This window comes from Cuculus canorus, chromosome 4 (genome assembly GCF_017976375.1).
Source record: "Cuculus canorus isolate bCucCan1 chromosome 4, bCucCan1.pri, whole genome shotgun sequence".
Classification (NCBI taxonomy): domain Eukaryota; kingdom Metazoa; phylum Chordata; class Aves; order Cuculiformes; family Cuculidae; genus Cuculus; species Cuculus canorus.
The window spans coordinates 46,809,666-46,834,625 of record NC_071404.1 but is presented as its reverse complement, the minus strand read 5'-3'; the positions used below and the strand labels follow the sequence as shown (position 1 = coordinate 46,834,625).

At 39.6% G+C, this 24,960-nt stretch overlaps 1 protein-coding gene across 7 annotated transcripts in view; it reads left to right on the top strand.

Annotated features, from left to right (window-relative positions):
- The window catches only part of TRIM2 (tripartite motif containing 2), a 113,417-nt gene that overhangs the window by 13,700 nt on the left and 74,757 nt on the right, over positions 1–24,960 (top strand). The window contains exons 1-2 of one of the 7 annotated variants that reach the window (XM_054065325.1): positions 7,794–8,066; positions 8,704–8,746. The exons of 1 other annotated variant lie outside the window; for it this stretch is intronic. The gene's annotated coding sequence lies outside the window, so the exon portion shown is untranslated. Of the gene's footprint in view, positions 1–7,793; positions 8,067–8,520; positions 8,747–8,886; positions 9,300–20,711; positions 20,868–24,960 lie in introns of those variants that run through there. 5 more of the 7 variants (XM_054065320.1, XM_054065318.1, XM_054065329.1 and 2 more) reach the window with 5 other exon arrangements.

Here is a 24,960-nt window from a genome sequence, read left to right as displayed (position 1 = left end):
CTGTGGAAAATAGTACTAGATTTTCCTTAATTTAAAAAGGAGAGAAGTCACCACACAGTAAATATCCAACCAGAGATTTAAGACAGGGTGTTCTTGGAGGAATGTGGGCAATGCCTAGCACATTTTATTGTCTAGGAATACAAACCAAATAAGATGCTGATACTAAAGAGAAAGAACTACTTAACTGCTTTTTTTCACTAGTCAGCAATGGGATTTCATTTCTATTTTGTCTGTAATGAATCCTGTTAGAGCAGTTGATGGTTGGGCATAGTGCTGACTGTAGCAGAACCTGAAAAGCTTATTTTGCACCAGGGATACATGATTTTCTTCAGCAGAGTAGAATCACTTAGGATCTAATATTCCTAGGACAGAATTATTTAGATGCATATGGTACTGCATCCAGGCTGAGAAAGCAAGAACGTGACTGCATGCAGTGTGTGCAAAGATTGTGATGGAATATTTGTATCCTTGGATTATATTCCAAGTACCTCTGTACACACAGGAATGCTACTGTGAATCTGCTTAGAAATAAGAATAATAACTTGAGATCCTGTAATACAAATGCTCTGCTTATAAACGTAATATTACTTGAAGAATACCAGCTCTGCACTGCAGTATCTGTAAAAATTGTGCTTAGTCCTAACAGGTTCAGGCTGCATTCCAAAATTAGGCACCCTATGGAGTCAATGAAGAGCCTTCAGGCTTGACATAGAAGTAGCCAAAAGAAAACAGCAAGCATAGGGCTTTGTCCAAATGTTCTTGCTTTCAGGAGCTAAGGTGCGGTTAAAAAGTCACACATTATCACATTTGTCTACTGAGGATTCCCTTCTGGGTATCATCTACTACAGCAGGACTGTATTTGGAGGAGGCAAAACAAACAGTGGTATTTTTCAATTCTCTGGCTTCCAATTGAAGGGACAATGAGATATATTGCCAAAAAAGGCTGTGCAGATCAAGGCAGAAGCCCGTTTCTGGGGCTGATATAAGAACGTTATGCCACAAAACCAAGCATTTGTTTTCTATTCCCTGATTTCAGCCTCGGCCTAGGAGCAGGAGGAAGTTTGAAAATTCTGGAGACAAAAAATTAGTTCCAAGCACTGGGATTATCTGAGATCTGTCTAAATAAATCTCTGTGTTATGTAGGGAAAATGGTAGGAGCAGGAGCAGAGTCACACCTTTGATTCCTTCCCACAAGGCCACTTTTAGAGAACATGTAACCTCCTATGTATGGAAAATGACTTCTGCAAAATCTGAAGGAGAGAAGATACTGCTAGTGTATCTCATTGTAGCTCTTTCTTCCCTCTTCCAGCAGCCTTCATCTTAATTCAGAGTGATTCCTGCAGCATTCCAGTTTTCTCTGGGAATTCATTTTTTCAGGCATAGCATAGTGTATGGTTCCTAAATTGCAAGTAATCCACTCAAACAGCTAATTTGAACTGGAGCGCTGGAGAAGATTGCTAATGATGGTTTTGAATAAGTGCTTTCATTATTTCCATTCCACTTGGAACCCCCATATGCACACAAGGTTACAAGGTCTTTCTAAATTGGAGGTAAAGCCATAAAGAGTTCTAACTATCTGAATGAGTTAATTACATTGGAATATAATTCTACTGATGGATAATTTTGATTTATATGTTTTAACTTGTTCCCTTGTACTTAACAAATGTAAAGACATTCCACGTAAGTAGTGCTGTTTGTGGAAAGTTCTTTCTGGATGTTCTGGAGTGTGGAGACATCTATTTCAGTTCAGAACCTCTAGGGCACAGATGGCGTCACAGCAGGTGACAGGGTATCTGCGCTGGCTTGATGAAGCAGGAGAGCTAAAGGTAATTATTTCTTGTTCTTTTTTTGAGCTTCCTGGGCTAAAAGGGCTAAATGTAGAAGTCATGAATGCTTGTTATGGTGTCCAGGTACAAAAATGCAGGAAGAATATGGAAGGTGGACAAGGTGAGGACCAAATGGTGACACCAGCTATATTTGATTTACCTTTCAATGTGTATACCAACATCTTAGTTCCAACTACTGTCTGCTATTTGCTGTCCTGTAGTAACTGTAAGCAAACCAAACAATTTTAATTACTAATAAAGGCAGGTCAGAGCCCTGCAAACAGGACACTGCATGTACTGTGTAAAAGAGGCTTTTGCTAGACGTAACATCATTAAAATGTGCCCATATGTGATTGGTATCACTAAAGGCAGAACCTGCAGCACTGAAAAAAAGGCCTTCCATGTGACTGTCAATCCATGAGACAGCTAGGAATCTGTTCTATGCATCTTGGATGCAGTGCTCTGTGAGGATGAGACAAATTCAACAGTGCTTTTTTTTCTTTTCCTAACTTACATTAATAGATACAATCCAGAACTCAGCAGAGAAGTATTGAAACTCAGATAATTTTCTGCCTGGATTAGAAACCCTCTGTTCTGTGGAAGTTTGCAGAACTGTTTTGCGCTTATCAGTTATAATGTTAATGGTTATGTATCTGAATATCCTGCCTTTCTGGATCACGTAGTGATACACAGGTGAGGCTTCCACTTTTCACTTCTATGCTGCTAGAATTCTATAATTTCAGATGATCAATGACAAATTCTACACTTCTGGTTGTCATTGTCTTGATGCATCTGTATAGACCCAGTGTTGCTTCTTTCTAGTCTATTCATTCTGCACCTACAAATGAAATTGAGATTTCTAGCTAACCTTCTTTTGATGTTATGGCACTTCTTTATTAATTTCAGTTTAAATGTGTTTTAATTCATAGGCATTTTATTTGGATAGAATCACATACAGCTGTATCTGTAAGTTTCTAATTACAAAGACTGTATAATAGCATTTCCCTTTTCAATACAAAATTACTCAAAATGCTTCTAGATTTTCTCTTAAATCACCAGAACAAACACATTGATCCTGCCTGAAAACACTGCCACTTAATGTTCTGTGTTACTTCACTCTTTCTGAACCGGTTCTATCCAAATAAAATGCTTATGAATTACGTTCATAACCTAATGAACCCATATGACAAGGAAGATCATCAGGTTACAAGTAGATAGTAGAACTAGAAAGCTTTTTTATGTCCAAGACAACTTGCTTCTTGACATTCTGATGTAATAATAACTGACCCAGTAAAAGCGGGGTAATGCTGAAATATTCCTTGAAAAAGCTATCTTAATTGACTTATGGACTTTGCATAGGAAAAAAGCAAAACATTCTGCCTGGGATGGAGTGTTGAGTTTTTACATTGATCTTTTGCAGCTCTCTTGATTTTTGTACATCACTCAGCCCTTTTAGGAACAGACAGACTTGTATTTAGCTATTGGCAGGGTTTGTCTGAGGTTAAGCACCTTGTTAGAGATGATACTTTGCATCTTATGTTGTCATACCATGTAATTTCACAGAGCAGTCTATGTACTGCTCTCCAGGCAGTTGAATATCATCTCTGCTTCTCACCCTAGGGAGTGACTAGTTCATTGGCCATGTTATGCAATCATATCACAAAAACCTTGGGGACTGTCATTGTTTAATCTGCTCTTAACGAAGCCTGCCAGATCAGTTTACACTATTTGTCACTGTTTTCTGGCCTGGCTGCCAGAGCCTTGGCAATAATTTCTGCTTCTAAAGCAAGGAAAGAAATAGCCAGGCCTGCAGTTGGGAGTGTTAACTGACAATGAAATCTATGAGAAACCCAGGCAGAAATCCATCTTTAATCCGTTTCCTGTATGTTCTAGGCTAGATGAAACCAGATTAGTTTTAATCCCCATAATGACTATTCCTTTGGCTGAACTCAGGCAAGATCCATGCAGGGTCTGAGGTCAGATATAGAGTCTCCCTATTTTCTGGGGTAGACTAAAGTTCAGGAACATTCTATCTAGAAAAGTCACAATGGAGTGCAGTGTTGTGCACAGTACTATGGTTTGTTAGTGACCATGCGCAGAGCTGCATTGTGTGTTTCTGCTCTGAACTCTGTCATATTTCTGGTTTATGAGTCAGTATGCAGATCCCTGCCAGCTCAGGTGACCCTGCTCCCACGTTGTAGACATGGCCTAAAGTACCTAATGGCCACTCTAAATGCTTCAGGCAGAAGTGTAAGTCTTTGAAACCTGCCGTGTAACTCGGGTGTCTGTAGGTGCTAAACAGCAGTGAAGGTTGAGCAACGGGGCATCTTCCTCATACCTGGATACATCAGGACCATCACAGAAGACACTCTGCACCTGTCCTCTCTGAAGTGGTTTGTCTGGCAGAGCTCAGAAAGCACTTGTTGTACCCCAACAAACTAGCTCCTACCATCACGGACACAAAAAGCTGATTCTACTCCTGATGAAGAGCCAGTTACTGAAGCAGAGATTGGGCTTTTGAGGTTAGTGTCTTCAACAACAGCCTGACTACTAGGCTGTGCAATAGTCTTTGTTCTTTCCCCTCACTTCGTTATTATAGCAGAACAGCAGGTTCAGGAGGATTCCTACCTTAGAATAACCTAAAAATTTTTGATTAAACAAGGGAATGCTGGTTAAACTTTTATGTTACAGCTAATAGAGTTGAGCCTCAATCTGTCATCTTTTGAGTACTGTAATTATCTCTCATCTCTTCCCAAGTCAGCTTTTGTGAGAAAGGGTAGAAGGGCGGTTTACTCAAGAAAATGCGTATGTATGGACCTCCGCTGGAGATGGGCATTTTCCTGAAGGCCAGATGAGGATACCAAGTTCCCGAAGAGAGTTTAAGATCTCTTTCTCAGCGTTTCACAGTAGCCAAGCTAGGCAGCTCTGTGTTAATGTCCTGGCTTTTGTGGGTGTCATTCCTGCGGATTGCTTAAACACAGAACTCTTGGCAGGGGCATCTGCAGACTGAGAGGCACCTTGTGGTTAGGAACTGACACCCTTGCCCATGCTTCTTTGTGAATCTGTCTCTCCCTTTATTTACTACGAAGATTTTTTGCCTCATCCAAATTTTGTCAATCCAAGTAGGCAGAAAAGAGGATTTTTTTCTCTGTAGCAGGGCTATGGGAGGAAAGAGGTTGTAGCATCAAAAGCAGTATAAATCTGATGAGCAGTCAATACCCCAGCATATAAATAGTTTGTCTCTGTAAAAGCCTGACATGGAGTTAAGTGAGATGGTGTGTTAACAAAAGATTTCCTTTGGAATAAATAATGCAATAATCTACAAAGGTTTTCTGTTGACACTTCTCTCTATCTCTGAGCAAAGACGTGTATAATGTTTTGTTGCTGACATATTGTTTTCATAAGTTTGATGTAATGACATGGAAAAAGATGTGGGAAACGTGTAATAAATACTGCTGGAATGGGTGGATACCATTTAAAATGACCACTGGAACTCTGCCTTTCTCAGCTCTGTGGTAGGCTGTAGGGTTGCTATCATGTTCAGTAACGTGTGCTGATGTCCAGGTCATAGCAGCTCAATCGTATTTTTTCTGAGTCTGTTCACTGAGATTGCAGATGCGGGGCTGTCAAGAGAAGCTTTGACTCCCGGAGTGAGCTTACTCCCTGCTGGAAGGAAACTAACAGCAAGTTCACAGGTTACAGCTGCATCTCTGTGTGCCCGAGTCCTGCTGTGAACATAAATCTTTCTTTTGTTATTCTAACTGCCTTCTCAGCAATATCTCTGCCAGGCCCCTTGCAGTGTGATTAGAAACGGGGTAGTTTGAGATCCTCAGGTAGCCAAAGGCAGACTTTAAGATATGTAATGTAATTGCTGTAGGTTAACTTATTGGAAATACTGGGACACTAGTGAGATGCCTACTCCTGAGGCTGGTGCCCAAACAGTCTGTTGAAGGCTTGAGGAAGCCACAAGTGTCGATTAATTAGATACACATAGGATATTTACGCAGATAAATGGAGACAGATCCAAGTTCATGCTGCTGTCATGCTGAGCTGGCTAGGTGTTACCTATCTCAGTCCAGAAGCCATATAACCATGTCAGCTTTTGCTGTGCTCAACCTGATAATCTATGTTGGGAGAGTTGACACATCTAGGGAAATTAGTTGAGCCTTCACATTCTGTCAGATGTTTGATTCTTTTTTTAGAATAACCTTTTAACTTAATTGCTTTACCTGTTATAATATTAATTTCTCAGTTTGTCCCTGGTGCTGTCTTTGTGCAACGTACTCTTTGAAGTTCAAGGTTTTACACAGCACAAATATCAGAACTATATGAGTTAAAGTGACAGCTTAGCTCTTTCTAATCTGCTTAAGGAATGATTTCATTTTAGTGCTTTTCTTTTGGATATATTATCCTTACTAGGGACACTAAATACATGTTTCACGAGACATTGTCTAATTATTGTGTAATTTTGTGTATAAGATTAGTTCAGAAGTTGATATAGATATTCTGTCTTGGTTCTTGAACACCTGTTCAGAGAAGCAGCATCCCAAACAACACCTCACCTTCAGGCAGCATGTGTCTCCTTTGTAAAAGTGTCTCCACTACACAAGAAAGGAACATGAATGCTGTGGGCTTTGAGGCAATGCTTACTGCCTGTGTTGTCCCACCTGGGGAGCCCATTTGCACAGTGGAGTGTAGGAGGACCTTGTGTAAATTTGGAGGAAATGTTCTGTAGGCAGAATGCTCTCTATTGTTCGTCTTCCAAATAGGAGTAGAGTACAAAAGTCAGTCGTCATGTATATTAATGTAGTTCATGCAAATAGAAGTTGCTAGAACAACAGGTCAAGAGAGTTCTCGATCCATTGAGTCACAACACAGATACCTCAGAGCCAGAAGTTTACTAAAGGTTCCCCAACAATATTTTTCAAACTGAAATCACTGATTTTGTGTAGCAGTAAACAGGTGACTTTGCCTTCTTAGCCATTTGACTTTTGACTTGTGTTACCAACAAAAGGTGTAGCTGCAAGGGTGGCTGCAGATAGGGGAGGAAGGGGAGACATCTACCTACCGAGGGGCCAGAAGACATCTCAGGTTTGACTGCCATTTTGTGTTATTCACAACCTCAGCAGGTCTTCAACTGCTGACTTAGAAAGGAAAGTCCCCTTGCCCTGCCCGGCCCCATTACCGGGGTCCTAACCTCCAGTCTTCCTGATACAAGCTGACAGATCTACCCTCCCCACCACAGCTGTGAGCACGTTTGTCTCCTCTGAGCTGAGGGGAAGTCGTATAACAACAGCGTCTCTTTTCTGCTTCTGCTCCACTGCATGCTATGCCTCACTGACTCATACGGCTCCTTTCAGAAGCTTCCTTGAGTTTTAATTTAACACAATTTTGTAAGGTAGAATTAGTGACTTTGAGGCTAATATTTTGGTTTTGAATGGAGTAGATGTGAAGGGTTTGGGTCTTACATCGCTAAGTGAGGTCTTGGTTGCTGGAAGAATAAACACACAGCAAAAAAAAGCCACTCTGTAAGATGCAGTATTGATTCCTAGTCAGCCATACTATCAAGAAAATGCTTCCCTTCCTCCTTTCTTCCCACAAATGCTGAATAATAGACGTTGTTTACTGGAATTTACAATTTTTTTTTCCTTGTGAGTGATGCAGTGACAGTGGCCCCTACAGTATCATTTAATTTGAAATACTCTTGGGGTTTTTTAACCTACATTTCTAATGCAGTTCTTAAATAACTGTATTTCTTGCCCTCTAGACAGATCAGCTCTGATTTTATAATGAGAATTTCAGTGTTAGATTATTTTAAAAAAGAATCTAGGCCATATACATTATGTAAGGTTGCCATAGTAACAGTTTCTCTGAGGGGAAAAGTGACTGTCTGTCGTTTCCACAGAAACCACTCCCCGCTGAGACAGGTGCCTCCAAGGGAAGTGAAGGGAATATAAATGAGAGAGAGAAAAAGACACACACAGATGTCATATGATCTCTGCGGCATCCCCACAATGCTGCAAATTCATCTGTAGATTTCTGGGTTTATTTTTAGTTTGTTGGTTTTGATTGCATGACTGGTACCTTTTCTTGTCGTGTAAACTCTGGCCACCCTTCCCTCACATGGAACTGGTATTGCAACTGGAGGTACAGCAATGCTCCACCTTGGCAGTGAAGTGACCTCATCAGATACTAAAGTCCAGTGCTCTAGGAACCACTGTGCGTTGGAGAATTTAAATGGTAAATGAGAATTTCCTCCCCCTTTTTTATTAGCTTTTATTTTCATGAAAAAGTCAGCAGAGACAGACAGGTATGGAAATTCTTCCAGAGAGGAACCGGAGAAGAGTGACACTCGACTCGCTTATCAGTCAATGGTTTTGTTCTTTTTGGGGTACAAGCATGCGCTGCTAGAAAAAATGTATTCTGAAATATCAGGAAGTAGTAAAAAGGAATAAACTCAATTCTAAGATTTGTTAAGCAAGGAAAAATTTCTTTAATGTACTTTAGTGTCACTGAGGCAAGTATGGATTAACATTTCTGAAATCCTTTTGCACCCTTTTATCACCAATAGTGTTGGTTTGTATTTTTTTTTCTTCAAGGGCAATAGAAGTGTGACAATAATTCAAGGCTTAGTGCAGCCATAACTACAGATTAACGCACTGGCTACTTCATCTTCATCCTGTCATCTCTCTGCTCCTTTATGGGGAAAGCAGGCTGACATGGTTATTAAATCTGGCAGCTGTGTTGTATGCACATGGGAAGCAAGTAGAGCACAGCATATAGAAAATGAGTAGCTTTCAGATAACAGCTTTCTTTTCACTGCTGCGAAGCTTGAAAGGCAGCCTAAAAAGCTCTTTCTCTTCTTTGTAATCACCAGCCGCTGGATCAGTGCGCAGATAACCACAAATACAGTTGCAAATGTAAGTATTCCTTGCCTGTTTGGTGCTTTCAGATTGCTAATTAGGATTTCTACCTCAGTGTTCTGCTTGAAAAAGCAGAGATGAAAGCTGAAAACATCCTGACAGGGAAAGCTTCTCTGCAGTATTGTTCTGGCTTTCGGTGGAAGAGCTGCTGAGAGAAAGGGATGCACGAAAGCTTTCTGGAACAAATAGTTTGCAATTGTGTTTGTTGATTTTTGAGACATCTGCTTGTCACTTTATCTGTGAGGGAAGAAGCCAAGCAAATGCAGGAGGTACTTCTAGGAAGATGGTTTTCTGCTTAGAGCAGATAATATTAGATATACAGTGAGAAAGATACTTCAGCAGTGATAGATGGCTTGTGAATGCGTAGGAGAGAAATCTACCATAGTATTTTTCACCTGGAGTATTTTCTTCAAAAATCCATAAATGCAGACCTGGACTTCTCATTAAGAATCTCTGCAGTACCTTATTATCAGAAGCGCAAACAGAGAGGTGTCATAAGGGGCACCAGTAAGTCTGCGTCTGACCTGATAAGAACAATGAACATAGCACGGTGAGCAATGCATGTTTTTCACCAATCTTGTTCTGTCTGTACGTGAAGAGGATCTTTATCTGCTACCTGGCATGAAGGCAGGACATAAGGTGGTTGGGAAGCAGTGGCATTGAAGATTTCTCACCGTGTTGTGATGATGCTGTAAATAAAAGAATTGGTATTTGTTAGTGGTTTTTTCCTTTGGTCTCATAGCTCTGAAGAAACGACATCTTGGTTTTTTTTCCTCCTTTCTCATTCAAAGCTTCTGTAGTGCCGTTGTCTATTGATTTTATGGCTAGTGAATTCTTTGTGTACTGTGAATGAAATCTACTTATTGAAAACAGCCTGTAATCACTACCAACTAAAATATCAGATAATTGCACAAGAAATGCAGGCTGTAGCTGGTTTGTTTGTGTTGCCATGTCATGTTTCTTGCTTTATTTATGGATTTTATTTTTTCCTAGGGGCCATTGTGGTACTGTAAGCTTTTTGTGAGCCATGTGAAAATGTTGTTATCACAGTTAACAGGTGACTGCCATTAAGTGAGTGGGGAGACTGTATGTGCTGTGTCATTTGCTGCACGTAGAGGGCTAAACATATTCATGGTATAACCCCGTTGAAAATGCTGCTATAGCGCAGGCATGTTTTGTCTATCTGTTGTTTGAAGCTGCTTTTGCAATACTTTAGCCTCATCTTATAGACATATGTGTAAAAATGCCTGTCTTCATTGTGGCAAGTGAAAGGTGATTTTAGAGCTAGTTTCCTTCCTCTTGTCTTCTTTTTCTTCTCATATACAGTCAGAAATTCATAGCTTCCCTGAAACTTAGTTGTGAAAATGGTCATTTTTGATGACAGCTGTGGAGCTGAGCTTCCCAAGCCTGAGTGGCAGCCAGCCAGCTGCTGAGACAAGTGGTGACCTTTCAGGACAACATCTCTCACAAAAATGTCAAAATATTAAAATGGCAGACATCAAATGCCATGTGCGTGGGGAAGGGTTGTCAGCTGGCAGGCTTTAGGCTGAAGGCAGATTATCCACTGCTTGCCTGGATTAAACGTAGAAAGCCCTTGCCTAGGACTCTAAAATGTAGAGAAATTATTCGTACATGTCCTGAATAATTTCAGAAATTCTTCTGGGAAGATTTGGGATGTGGATGGGAAATTTCTGAGGTGTTTATTTAATATCTCCTCAGGCACTCTCCTGACGGATGTCCAAAAGAAGCAGCTTTTTGCATTTTCTTTTGCACTTTGCATTATATACTAGTTTTCCTCCTAAATCTCTTACCCACACGTAGATGGATCCTAATGAAGCCTAAGCAGAGTGCATCGATGTACAGCAGGATGCTGATAATGTGTGCACTGACTTTTTAGGCATATGCTCACTGAGTATTAAACAGTCCCCTGCAGTTCTTGGTGCTGCAGCCCTGAGCTGAAACCTCCTTTGCTGTTAGATACATTGATGCTTTGTAACTTTCTTTGAAGGCATTGAAGGCTGAGCATTCCCATGGTCTCTGGTGTGTCAGCTTCCAGACACCTTTACCCCCTGGTAAACAGATCAGTAGCACTGGGATTGCCTGCCTTGTTGGCTTTCACCCTGCTGCATAAATATTTCTGGGAGGTGTGAAACTGCCTGATCCTTTACCTTGGCCTGTAGGAAAGCCAGACAGTGTGCATGGTTGATCAGGGAACTAACCTATTCACCTTGCGGTTGATCTCACTTGGAGAATAAGAGCGAGTACAACAGTGGCTGCACTAGACCGGTCTTGTCTGGCCAGTTTACAACTGGCCACAGTTCAAGAGAGTACTCAGTATTCGCTATTGAAAGCACAGGGTGAGCTGCCAGCACAGGTAACCCCTGCAAAGCAGTCAGTGGCCAGATTGAATGGTGCCGCATCCATTGTTGCTTACCAAGAGGCTGAAAAGGAATATAGTCCTTTCCAGTATGTCTTTCTTTTTTCCTTCCTTTTCAAGACAGGAGTTCTGTGTCACTTCAAGTTCTCTCTCTTACTACAAGGAAGCAATTTTTTATAACTGTGTTTTAGTGTTTTTCACGTCTGCTCCTGGAGCAGTTTTGTCCCACCCTTCCTGCCCTTTAAAACTGGAAACACTGCATTCCATGACCACTTTCTGTCTTCTGTTGTCATAGAAAAGACTAAGTCTCCATGTTGGTCTTTTCTTTCCAGTCAGTATTCTGTGATCATTCCTCCTTTTTCCTAATTCTGAACAAGAAGAATTATGAAGCAAATGAGATAGGTAAGGGCAATTTCCCGTTAACATCTTACATCCTTCCCTTCCTTTCTCTTTTCCTTCTGTCTTCAAATTTCTATCTGCTTTGCCAAAAGTGTGTCTGTGATTTGAGATTTACTAAGTCCTAAAAATCTATTTGGTAGAGAAACATTATGTTCATCTAGTTTAGGAGTAAAAGGGTAACTGAGAGACCAATTAATGGAATTTATCACAAGACAGATACCTAGGCTGTTTTGGATTTTGATCTTCAAACAGCAAACCATGTGTAGGCACAATCTATTTAATAATCTCTGATAACATTATGTAAAAATTAAAGTAGTTTTCTGTGGGCTTTGCATGAAGAAAAAATCCTAGGAAAATAGCTGAATATGTTTGTCAGGGGCTCTAATTTCTTTAAAATCCAGTTATACAGGGCTTAGCTCTTTTCTAAGAATGTGCTCATTGTCAGATCTGTTCATTAAAGATTATACCTGATATGAAATTCTGGTAACAACAGCAACAATGCCATTTATCATTTTACTCTGCATTTCTGTTATTATTACTCTACTATTTCTGCAGCATCTAGGAACACTTGTATTGGAAGTTCAATGAGCTGACTACTGTGTAGAAACAGATGGTAATCCTTGGCCCCAGACTGCTTACAGGCTATTTTGAAAATAAAGCAAAAACTCCTTATCATACAGTTACCACCCTTCTTGTTTGGCTTTTTATCTACATTCAGAATACAGATGTTAGTAATATGTTACAACTAAATTGGTCATCAGGATACCAGAGTTTGCCTAGACATGGGCTTGAAATTGCATGTAATTAAAATAAGAAAATGGCATACTGTGACCTTATTTCAAAGCTGTCTTAATAATTCACTTGGAGTATCTCCCTTAGGCTGCTAATGTTTAGCTATTAAGTTAATGAAGTATATTAATTGAAATTAACTCAACTGACCAAAACATGACTATAATTACAAAATAGATGTGGGTCACTGATAAAGATTGCTGTTAAAATCATTTAGACACCATTGTGAATTACTAAGTTAATGCTCATGATAAACTTAACTACTAAGGTAATAATATTCACTATTAAGTTTATTGAAGCATGTGGTTATAATATTATTTATATTATTATGTTATGTATTAATTATATTATTATAATATAATATTAATCATTGACATGAAATAACAACATGGCACATGACCATCAGATGATAATTGACTTATCATGGACCACTGTGATTGACTTATCATGACTTACTGTGATTCAGGCAGGTGAACAGTGGGGATCATAATGTGGGATGGGAGTCTGTATTTTCTGTAAGACTAATTTTTCCCATTTCTCTGCTCCTTCCCCACCTTACAAGTATATTTCAGGAGAAATGACACCTCCATTAACATCACATTTTCTGCTACCTTTTGTTTGAATTGTAAGGTATAATGTACACAGTAGATTTTATACCTATAAATTAGAATTGAATCTGCCACCTAAAATCAGTCAGAACAAACCTCTAATTTGCAAATCCATACTATAATACACTATTCCATTCTGAAGGCATTTCATTTATTCAGTTTGTGCACTCTTCAGATTACCCTTCATGAGACAAGGCTGTAGCATGTGAATAAAAGCTATAACTTAACTGAGCAATGTAGGTGACATAACTGAGCAATGTAGGTGACATAACTGAGCAAAATTGCATTATTATTCTTTCTGGAAATTTATATTATGCAAACTGTTATGATTTCCAAGTGCCATTTTTATTATAAGGTCATAAACCTACATGTATATGCAGGAATACAAAACCTAAAGGATCCCAGGGGGCCAAGCTGGCAGTTGGAAAGATAAAAATACCTTAAATTTCCCAGAATTTTTAAATTGGTTTGAAACTATCCTTTACAATAATATCTCTTTTTTTTTCATTGACGCTACAACTTGTGTAACTGTGGTGACATATTAAACACTAATAGTGGGCATTGGTGTTAGCCAAAATTTGAATATATTCTGATAGTGACACTGTTGTTCCTTCCATAAAGCAGTTGAAAGAATCTAAATGAATGCAAGCTGCCAAACATGAGGAGCTATTGTGTGCATCGAATATCTGGGTTTTTATGTACAAGTAACAATGAATAAAACAGTCTGAAAGATTATTTGCAAGCATGCAATTAATCATAATTCCACCTTGATGTGGATGGATAAAAAGGTAGTTTATCAGCCTACTTAACTAGTATTTTGAAAGTATTTTGCAGAACTTATTAGTTCAGGAATATTAAGATAGGTGCCTCTTTTTTATGAGACAATAATATAATTCCCAAATGGATAAGTTAGAATGTCAAAGACAAAATAATTGATTCCTAGGAGTGGTATGGATTACTGTTAAGAACATTCTGAAATCGTGTTCTATCATTTATGTATTTCAAAGCATTCCTAAAAGTAACAACTTGATTTTGGAGGTAGTAAATCAGAGATAATCAAATCACTGCAGTTTGTTTGTCTTTTTTTAGAAAGATAGGTATTCTTAATTTAAAGGATTTAGTACTTTTGAGTTTCCTTAACATATCTAGGGGAGTAATTAAAAAAGTGAAATTATTTTTCTGTTCTGTGTTCTCCCTCCTCTTCAATTCAGTGGTAATTCACTCATGCAAGGGGCCTTTTCAAAAGCAGGAGAGTCTGCAGACTGGAAACGAGCTACCTCTGTTGACTATATTGCAATGAATCAGCATCCATTCTTCTTTGGATGGAAACAGGTTCACTGAGATACATCCTTAGCTCTGTCTCAGCAGAATGCAGAGAAGTATTTCTTCCTAGGTGGTAGTGCTAATTTTTTGAGAGAGGAGGTTGACATTGACTCTCTTGACATTCTGAGCATTGCCCTACTGACATAACTGGACCTATAGGTTGCTATAACTTTGCTACAGTACTCGTAGCCCTCAGACAGATTTTATATTAGTTATCAGATAATGCTGAGGCATTAGATAATTGCTATGTAAAAGTGAAACAATGGGCTAAAAATTTATTGAAGAATTAGATCAACTAACACCCGAATTATTTTAGCATGTTTGGAGTTCCCAGGGCAATATACATATTAACCTTGGGCCAAACATAGCCATCCTACAAGTGAATGTAACAGAATCACAGATTCACAGAATGGTCAGGTTTGGAAGGGACCTCTGGAAATCATTTAGTCCAATCCCACTGCCAAAGCAGGTTCACCTACAGCAGGTTGCACAGGAACACGTCAAGGTGGGTTTTGAATATCTCCAGAGAAGACTGCATAGACTTCCTGGGCAGCCCGTTTCAGTGCTTTGTCACTTTCAGAGTAAAGAAGATTTTTCTTATGTTCAGTGGAACTTCCTGTGTTCCAGTTTGTACCTGTTACCCTTAGACCTGTTGGTGGGTACCATTGAAAAAAGTCTGGCCCCATCCTCTTGACACCCTCCCTTTAGATATTTATAGGCATTGATACTCATACTGCATAGTCACGTGGCAAAATTTTACCCTAAAAGGGCTTCCAACCATCAATGTTCCTACCAGGTGGAATAGTGCCAAAGTACTCTTTTTCTCTATAAAATTGAAATTGTGTAATTTCAGATGAGAAACAGGGAAATTGTTCAGGATTTTTGGTTTTAAGGACATGTTGAGAGTTAGCAGAGTGAAGCTTGTAACATGGATAGCTTTGTATAGTGCTGATAATGAACACTGTGCTATGGATGTTGAGATCTTCTAGAAATCCATAATTATTGATGAGAAGGTCGTAATTATTTTCATTGTAATTAGTAGGAGATTCATGATGGTTTGGCTTGGTTCTGACCTCGATTGTTCATGCACTGAAATTAAAATTGCAGCAAATTCTTTTCTTTCCAGAAATATTTATTTCTTGCTCAGCATCAGAGAGTGTAGGTAAGGGAGGACCACCATGCAAAACACTGTTATTTTTGTTTCTCGGGGATTATTTATCCTCTTGAGCCAACACAAGGCCACATCACTGGCTTAGGGTAATGCTTTTAGAAAATGGTTCTGTCCTTAAAATATCTTTTGAAAGGTTTTACTTTGCTTTATTCTTGAAGCTGTGAGGGCAGATAGACACAGAGGGGACCTCACCTGATTGTGAGTGCTGTGGAGGGCAGAAAGAAGAAAGCTCTTGATCCTCAGCCAGCTAACCCTAGGAAAAATTAGAGCTGATGTTATGCAGCCATGATTTATGGAGCAGGAAAAAGATTGCTTAGATCCTTCATCAGCAGAGACCCCATGCCACTCTGAACCTATCATCTGGAAAGCCATTTCCTGTAAATACACTTCCCCTCCATTTGTCACTGAGGAAAGTTTGAGTGTTGCCAGAACAAGTGGTATAACATCACTATGTCGTCTTCTGGTGAACTATCCAAATAAAGGGTTTTATAAAGAAAGCTCAAGAGAAACCTTCAACTGATTGGTTTAATCAGGTATGGAGATAAAAGTGAGTATAGGAATGCCTATTACGCTGGCAGTGCAATTCTCTAGGTCAATGGATTGCTGTCTCTTTGCAGGACTGTCTGTCAATGGTTATGTGTGCAAAGAAGTCCATAGTGGTTTGTTTATCTACTGATTCAGAACAGATGCTCAAATAGCACAATTTTCATGAAGGAAGAATTGATAAAGAGTGCAGCTGGGGTGTGGATGGTACAAAAAACTCCACCCATCATTTTCTAAAAGGCACGATGATGGCTTAATTGTTGCTACTAACGATTGTTGGCCATTTTATTTGCTATAGACAAAGTATGATCCTACTAAGAGCCAACTCGGAGAAATACAGTGACAGAGGAGTCTCTTTTTTCCGTTCACTTGGCTTCATTCACTCAACAGTTTCCACTGGCTCTGTCTGGACCAAAACCTTCCACTATTGCTCACGTGCAAAGCCCTCTTCTTGACCTCCATGAGGTCTTAAACTGATTAACATAGCTCTAAATAGGGAAAGAACAGCCATGACAGTAAGGAAATAGTATTGGTACAATATGCGATAAAAAGAGCAGCATTTCATGTTGGAGAATTTTTGTAGGGTGATACGTAAAGGTACTTCCTTCTGAGAGACCTGTCAATGGGAATAGTTATCCTCTTACCAGAGAGTTTAGTTCAGTGCCTTGTGAATATCATCTGTCCTCTTTTGTTGAGGTGGGTTTGATGTGTCTTGTTTAATATGTTTCTCTGTTGCGGAGTTTATACTTAAGGCCATCTCTGGTGCAACACTTCAGGTAAATTTGACTGCAACACTGATATTTGTAGAGATCTTTCTGGAGTATTTGATTTTTTTTTATTATCTACCTGAATGGGGTTTCCACTTTTATCTCTTTACCTATTATCAGTCTTCTCTTTGTAATTGTTGATTGAGGCTTGCTACATAGAAATCAGTCTTATGAGTGAAGAAGAAAGAATTGTTCACAATAGAAATGTGTACATTGTTTGGTCTGACCTAATCTCTTCTAGAGGTTTGTTGCATTCTCTTTGGCCAAAAATTTTGTGCCAGGTGTGCTTAGATCCAGGTGTATGTTATTTTTATAAATTGTGGATGTTATAGTGGTTTGTAGGTGAAATAGAAAAACAGTTGGAATTTTCCCCATTACCTGTTTTTACAATAAGGACACAAGTCTTTAATTGGCATCAAAAGCAGGCATTTCAAAGCAGGCTTTCTTCAGGTATTAGTACCCTTGCAGCAAAGATGGCTAATGGTACCCTGGACTGCATTAGGAGAGGTATTGCCAGCAGGTCGAGGGAGGTGAGCTATTCAGCACCGATGAAGCCACACCTGGAGTCCTGTGTCCAATTCTGGACTCCCAGGTACAAGAGAAATTGCTGGACTCTCCAGTACATCCAAGGGCCATGAAGATGATGAAGGGAAGGGACTTTCTGTCTTGCAAGGAAAGGCTGACAGAGCCGGCGCTGTTCAACCTGGAGAAGACTCAGGGAGGATCTCATCAGTGTTCATAAACACCTGAAGGGAGGGTGCAAAGAGGATGGAACCAGGCTATTTTCAGTGATGCCCAGTGACAGGACCAGAGGCAATGGGCACAAACTGAAACACAGGAGGTGTTGTCTGAACATCAGAAAACGGTTTTTCACTGTGAAGTTGACCAAGCACTGGCAGAGTTTGCTCAGAGAGGTTGTGGAATCTCCATCCTTGGAGATATTTAAAACCTGACCGGAAACGGTCCTGGGCAACCAGCTCTAGGTAGCTCTGCTTGAGCAGGGGGGTTGGACCAGATGACCTCCAGAGGATCCTTCAACCCCAAGCCATTCTGTGATTCTGTAATTCTAATAATAAGCATCAAATAAGACTAAACATAAACAGCTTTAAATATACTCATATCAATACATTCTCAGCATAAAAAAAAAATTAGATATCAGTGGTACACTACACTATCACTATGAAAGGATAGAAAGAAAGCTGCCTATTTCACAGGACACAGTGAAGTTAGTGTACATGTTAATGTGATTTTTAAAAAGACATTCTCTGTAATAGAGCCTCTCCCTGTTGTTTAGTGTTCAGGCTCCAGCTGCAAAACAGGATTTTAAAAATTCTGGTGCCTTTATTTGAGAATGATTATCATGCAGAGCAATCTGGTTTTACTTAGTCATGTTCTCAGAAGTAACTCAATTATTTAGGCTGAATTTTTTTTTTTAATGAGGCAAACATCTAGCATGCAAAATTTCACTCTAGCCACTAGACACTATCAATCTGTCAACTGCAGAAAGCAGGGTCACTTAATGGGAAATATGAAATTGCTATGCTTGCAGTTGATACTATCAACATGCACTAAAAATGCACAATTTATAATAAAATGCTGCCTTGGGCAGGCATCATGGCATTCGGTACCTCCATATAGCAACGAGGTTCCTAAGTACAACTGTAACAAGATTTCTTAGAAAATATCTGAATAGTAATTCACTCTGTTGAGGGTGATATTAAACATCTCTGTGGGTTCTTTTCTTTCTAAAAGTGGTGTTGCAACTCGCTGTGAAGGCTGAGATTTCTGTGGATGAGGAAGGAAGTACAAGGCAAACAGATTGGTCCATACGTCTTCAGTTTCATTTTTGGAACTGCTGCTGGGAAAATTTAACTTTTTCCCATTGTTCAAAAGTTAAACAGATTTTTTTGAATCTGCAGAGTATTTCCTTTACAGAGTGCCTGTTATTCTGAAATGTGCACATTGCTGCCATTGCTGGAATATGAAGGGATTCACGTGTGTTTTGGTTTAGGCATTATCATATGTAGAGATGCCAGTGGGACTGACTGGAATATAAACTTCCTTTCTGGCTGACTTGTGCTTTTTGCTGTCTTTAACCTGTCTTTAAAATTACTGCATTAATGCAAGCAATTGATTAATTTTAGCAATTATCTTGCAATTATCATTGCCTCCTTCTGTGAGGTCTCTTTCAGTTTGAGCTTGAGTCAGAAAGCAAGCAAGAGCAAACAACCAAAAGCACGAAGCCTCCTTTAAACGTGCCACATTGCTGACCTTGACAAGCACGCAGAAAAGCACAAGCGAATGCACGGACATTTTCAAGGCCTGCTGTTCCTCCAGACACTGGGTACTATGCGATACTGCCTCACAACAGATTTTGTTCCTCGCATGCAAATAGAATCACAGTGTGCAAACTATAATTTAATCCATATCATAGACAGGATCAACAGAAAGGCCCTGGTAGAGCACAGCTCTGCAGTCAGACAGCTGTGACAGTCCTTGCACAAGGAATGAGACAGCATATTCATTACTTTTACAGCAATAAGAAGACTGAATGCTGAAAGAAGCGTGCTTTATTTTGTTTTTTTAAACAGCAGTTAAAATAACAGAACAAAAAGCAGACTGACTTGAAACAGATTTCAGATTATTACAAAAATATTGTGATGCTGGATCCAGGTTATAAAGATTATAATTTCATTTGATTCTGCATACCTCCAGAAAACCTTTACTAACTTAGATGGCATTGGTATTGTTTTTGCACTTTCTTTAATTTATTTACTTGAGATAGAAGATACAATATCCCCAAACTTCTTTGCTGGGTAGATAGTATTTCTAAAGACTAAGTTCCTTTCCCTGCAGTCAACATTTGCAAGAAATCTATTTGGACATTTTTGGTTGCAAATAAAAAGATACACTTGAATTGATTTTAGGCTTATATGGAGTAAAAAAATTAAATGACATTTAATTCCTAGTCATGTCTTTTGTGCTTCTGTATTAGTCACAAATACGTTCCTATGTAGTTTTTTCCCCATAACTTACAGGTTCTACGTAAAGATACAATGTCATACAAATATTTTCTTATGGAGAATGTATTCTAAATATTGCAGAACTCATAACAAAGTATATATTCCTGAAGCATTTTAGCATTCTGTGAATTCTGTTTCCTTTCAAATCAGTGAGAGCACATTGAACAAAATTCCATGCTTTCAGTATTAGTTTAGTAGGTTTGCTTGGATTTTATAGATGATACAGAAATTTGTGAAACCCTCTGCAGTGAGCCATTTGTCTATGGACTTGTTTGTTGTTCTTGCTTTTAAGAAGCTTTGTGTGCTCAGTCTGCTGATATTGTCTGTTATCCATTTATACCCAGGTTCTTATATGGGTGATTGACTGAAGAATTACTCTGGGATTATTTTGACCCCAAGTTCAGTTTTCTTAGGCTGCTATAAAATGGCACAATATAATAAAATCCAGACATGAGGGTGGTTTGGTTCTGATTACATGACAGCTTTAGCCATATGCTACTTGGATCAGGGGACTTTTATATTTTAATTGGGTTCTCCTGCATGATTAAAGTTTGTAATGTCTTTTGATATTAAGGTCTTCTTTCCCTCTCCTGCTGTTCAGAATACCACCACAACAGAGCTTTGTTTGAGTACTAGCGTGGCTCTGTTTTTATAGAGGAATGGGTAATCACCAGGAACCTGACTTGAAAACACCTGGAATTCATCAAAATTTCCTCTTAATAGAATTTTATATGATGATACTGAAAACTTGGACTGTTGTGTTTGCTTGCAGGCTCCTACGAGTACACATCACCATCTTTTAAAAGCATTTGTTCATTCAAGTGAATGATTCTGACCTTTGTTACGCCTCTGCAGTTCTCTTTCAAGCTTTGATTTATTTAAGTGTTTCCGCATGCTGAGTAACTAGCACACTTTCTCTAGGCTTCCTGGGTAGAAAAGGGGTGTAAATATAAGCTGGATATAGCATTTTTCTGAGTATCCCACTCACGCCAACTCAGCAAGTAGGCAGGTGACATGAAATGCGTGGGTAGTCTTATTCAAGGAGAGGTAAACTGCTGATCACCATTGGGAGAGGGGACTGCACTGTGAGACGCAGACCACTCTGACCATTATGCAGGGTAAGTGTGTGTGTGTGTGTGTGTGTATGTGGAAGGAGTTAATTCCTTTTAGTTCCTGGATAAATCCAAGGCTGACCTCATTGAAGTGACAGTGAAATCAGCAGGAGTTCTCATATGCTTAAAAGGAAGGCACACATTAAAGTGCTTTCTTTGAACCAAGGTCACTGCATTGCTACTATAAGCATTTTTCCTGTGATGGGCAAATGCCTCCTGGTCTCTGACCATCCTTTGCTCTTGTTGATGCAGGGGTTTGGTTTGGTTTGGTGCCAAAGAAGCAAATGGGATGTTTACTGCTGAGATCAAGATGAATAGGGTTTATAATGGGAGCAGGAGCCACTGCTGTGTTGAAGGCAGTCTTCTAATTAATTGTATCTATTTGTTGTGTGACAGCAAGGTCTCGACAGAAGAGTTCTTTTGAATATCTCCCTTGAATTTTTCTGTGTGAGCTGGGCATCTCAGCCCACAAGGAAGTGTGAGGAACTTGGAAGGCTACTTCTTTCTCCGTGTGAACAAGCTCGTGTTGCAAAGGGAGATGTAATGTGAGGGAAATCCACCTAATAAGGGAGATGGCATGTTTTTTCATACCAGTTTGTCTGTTCCAAATATAGTCCTGAAAATGTGTATGCTGTTATCTAGAAAAGCATTCCTTGGAGATGAGTTATCTTGTAATTTCAAATTAAGGTGGATGTGTGTGCTTCTGGTGTCAGTGGCTGTTTTTTGAAGTACCAAACACTCCGAATGTAGATCTTCTCCAAAGCCAAAACATTTGTCCTTCTGAAATATTTTTGTGAACTCTAAAGCTAATCATAGCTGAGGGGCATTTCAGAACTGTGTGAAAAAATCCCTTTGGAAGTGCATGAATCGCCCCTGAACAACAGTGGAATTTAAATATTGTGTCTAGATTCATTCACAGAATTTATAGATAAACACTTGTATAATAGTATAGCATGGTCCAAAGTAGCATAGTGCTACCTTGGGCATAGAAGCCCAGATATGGCAGCATGGTGTCCAAGACAGTCTAATTTGCTTTGCTTCTTAGATGTCCGAGTTCTCCAGTACTCTAGCGGCACATGGACTGGACAGCTATGTTAGAACTGGCTCTGATATTTCTTGTTACAGTGCAGTCTAGACAAACCTCAAGGCTCAAAAACTCTCAGACTACTGGAATGCCAGGTGAGATGAGAAACCGAGGCCTTTAGTCTGCAAGTGAGGCAGAGCACATCTGAATGGCAAATGAAAGGTGTGCAAAGAGTAGTTTGTACTTGAAAGACCTCCTCCCAGCAGTATGCAACTGGGGCCTGTGAACCACCTTTTACTAGGACATGGGACTCAAGGAAATTAAGGAGAAAACTTGGAGAGATAGAATTTAGGCTTGTAGGTTTACCATGCTCTGCAACCCCAAAGTTAATCTTTACCCATGGCACATTTATTTTTGGAAGTGCCTCTCTTTTTATTAGTGTGTGTTCTGTTTGGAATGAGTGACTTTAGGGTTGGCAGAAAATTTTAAACAAAACTTATCCTGCCAATATAGTTATGCTGTTTATTGGCTTTCAAAGGGTGTATTTCTCAAATCAATAATGAAAGTAGTAGCAGTCTGTACGGACAAAATCCCTTCAGTGAGAGCTTCAAAGCACTGTAAATGTATCCACATAGTGCTGTTGATGTACATCAGCTATATAATCCTTGTTTCTTCCCACGCAGCTTCTAACGTTTGTATTTTCTGTTACAGTTACAATTTTGTAATAGCCTACTGTGTACTTCTGTGAAGTAGAGAAGCAAGTCTGCCTGTGCAGTGTGGCATTATTTACACTATTAAGTTCCCCGCGGGTATCTCTGCTTGATCTGATCCTTGGTGTGGCATTACTGGTGAACTCGGAGGAGACATGACAAGCCTTGAAGAGAGGCTGATTCTGGATGGGGAACTGGCAGACTAGGGGGAGATCCCAGCATTCGTTCAGCAGTACAGAAAGGAGGAGTTGTAAGCCTATCCTTTCTGCGTAGAGAGCCACGAAGGGTGAGATGCTGACAGCAGTTCTTTCACTAAGCCACTTGGAGCATGGGGATATTTCATGTAATCAGATGTGGTCCCCAGGGGATAGACACATCTCCACGGTCTTGTCTGGTGTTTGCTAGACCTCATAAGGCACCAACAAAGAGTTAAATAGTTCCACAGAGTGTCCTTCACTCTCTAATTAGGAAATGGTCCAAGAGCGCAAAGTTCAAAATGCACATGGTCTGAGCTGGGACTAAGCCCAAGTTCCCATTGATTGCAGCCTCATGTGTTAGTGTGCTGCATCTGTACAAGAACTCTCTCCCCCTTGCCATTTCTGCTATTTGTTTTCCTTTTTTTGAAAGAAAAATTAAACAATTCATCTACAAAATTTCACTTCTTTTGTCACTATCCAAAGCTTTCATTGCTAATACTTTGTGCTTTCTGGGAATAACTTGTGACCCACTTTATAATTGAAACCAGGCCAATAAAACAATAAAAATCTTCTCACTCCACTCTGTTCTGCAGCATCTGCAGCTACTTCTGGAGGAGCAGGACAAGTAGTCTCGTCCCATCAGAGGTGTAGATATGAACTGGTCAGGCTAAGCCTCAGCAGGGGGCCTGAGGCTTCTTGTTGGCCCCCAAAGGAGAAGCAGAGGACAGGCAAAATAGCACCCAGCTGAGATTGTGCTTTGAGAGGAAAGGGCAGAGTAAGGCTACACTGAGGCCACAAAAAGTGAAAGGGAAAAAACCAGTTTTGCCAAGCGAACAATAAAGGGTAGAAGCTAGATGCATGGATGGTAATGTGTAGGGGGACAGAGTCAAAATGTTAACCTGTGGAGCCTGCAACATGGAGAGTGGACAAAGTGAAGTTCTGATGATTCATAACCCAAATACTTTCCATTTTCAGATGCAAAACCCATAAATGTTTCTTTTTTTTGGCCTGTCAGAATCTTTCTCATATTTACTTTTTTCCTTAGAAAGTAGAAGTTGTTGTTGTCATTATTAGTATTATTACTAATTATTTCAGAAACTTGCATTTAATTAAAATAAACCCTCACCTTCATTTGAAAAAGTATATTTCGAAAAACATTTTAGCGCTTGCTGGAATCAAGCAGGAGCTTTTGGGACCTTGAGTTTAAGAGTGGCGTATTTTGAGGGCTCATATTTTTTATGTCTCACCCCAGAATGGATCCCCCAGCTTCTAGGGATGACGTTTCTGCTTATGAAAAAGAGGGTGATGATTCTGGTCATCTCTCCTCCTTCCAGCCACAGTGTCCACTGCTTTCCTCCCCTGATTCTTTTGTGGTTTAACATGGCAGGGAGATAAGTCAGGTCATTAATGTGTCTGAAAAACATGTCAAGCAAGACAACTTTGGTCTGTGAGCTCTCGCACTTTTCTTGGAACATACTTAGGGGAGGTAGCAGCTGGGAATGGCAATGAAAAGAGGAGGTAGGATGACCCTTTTGCTAAAAGCAAGTTGTTAAATTGGCTTGGCTGTCTCACTTAGCTGGTGCTTGGGTTAGTACCGTTGGCAGTGCTGGTAACAATTTTCCTTCATCATGCAAGGCTTAAGGACAAAGAGGCAGCTTCATCCTTGGCTTAATTCTATGAGTGGAGTTGCAGGAGTTATACCCAGGGTGACTTTGTCTAAAATGTGCCTTTTCAACATAGTCCACTAAATCAGCTCATTCTTGCTCTCTCTTTTGTTTCTTTATTTGTGGCTACACTGAATTAGCATCCTAAATAAATTGCCATGGGAATCAGAGATGCAATAGCTAGCTTGCTTTCTCTTGCGCATCTACAAACAGTCTTTTCAAAGCAGCCTTTTCACAAACTCATGTACAGTGGTTGGGCACTTGATCCATATCCATCAAGGGCTTTTCATGCCTATCCTGTTTCATAAAAAATGTGACAATATAAGGTACATAACATATAATATATAGTTGATTGATAGAAAATTTCTAGCACATATACTTTATTTATGCAGATGAAACATCTCTTTAGAGTGACTTGTTGCCTATATATTGGTCCTCACTCATTCTGATATATTATTATTATTTCTACATTTTGTGATATGCTGATTGTAGAGATGAAAGAAG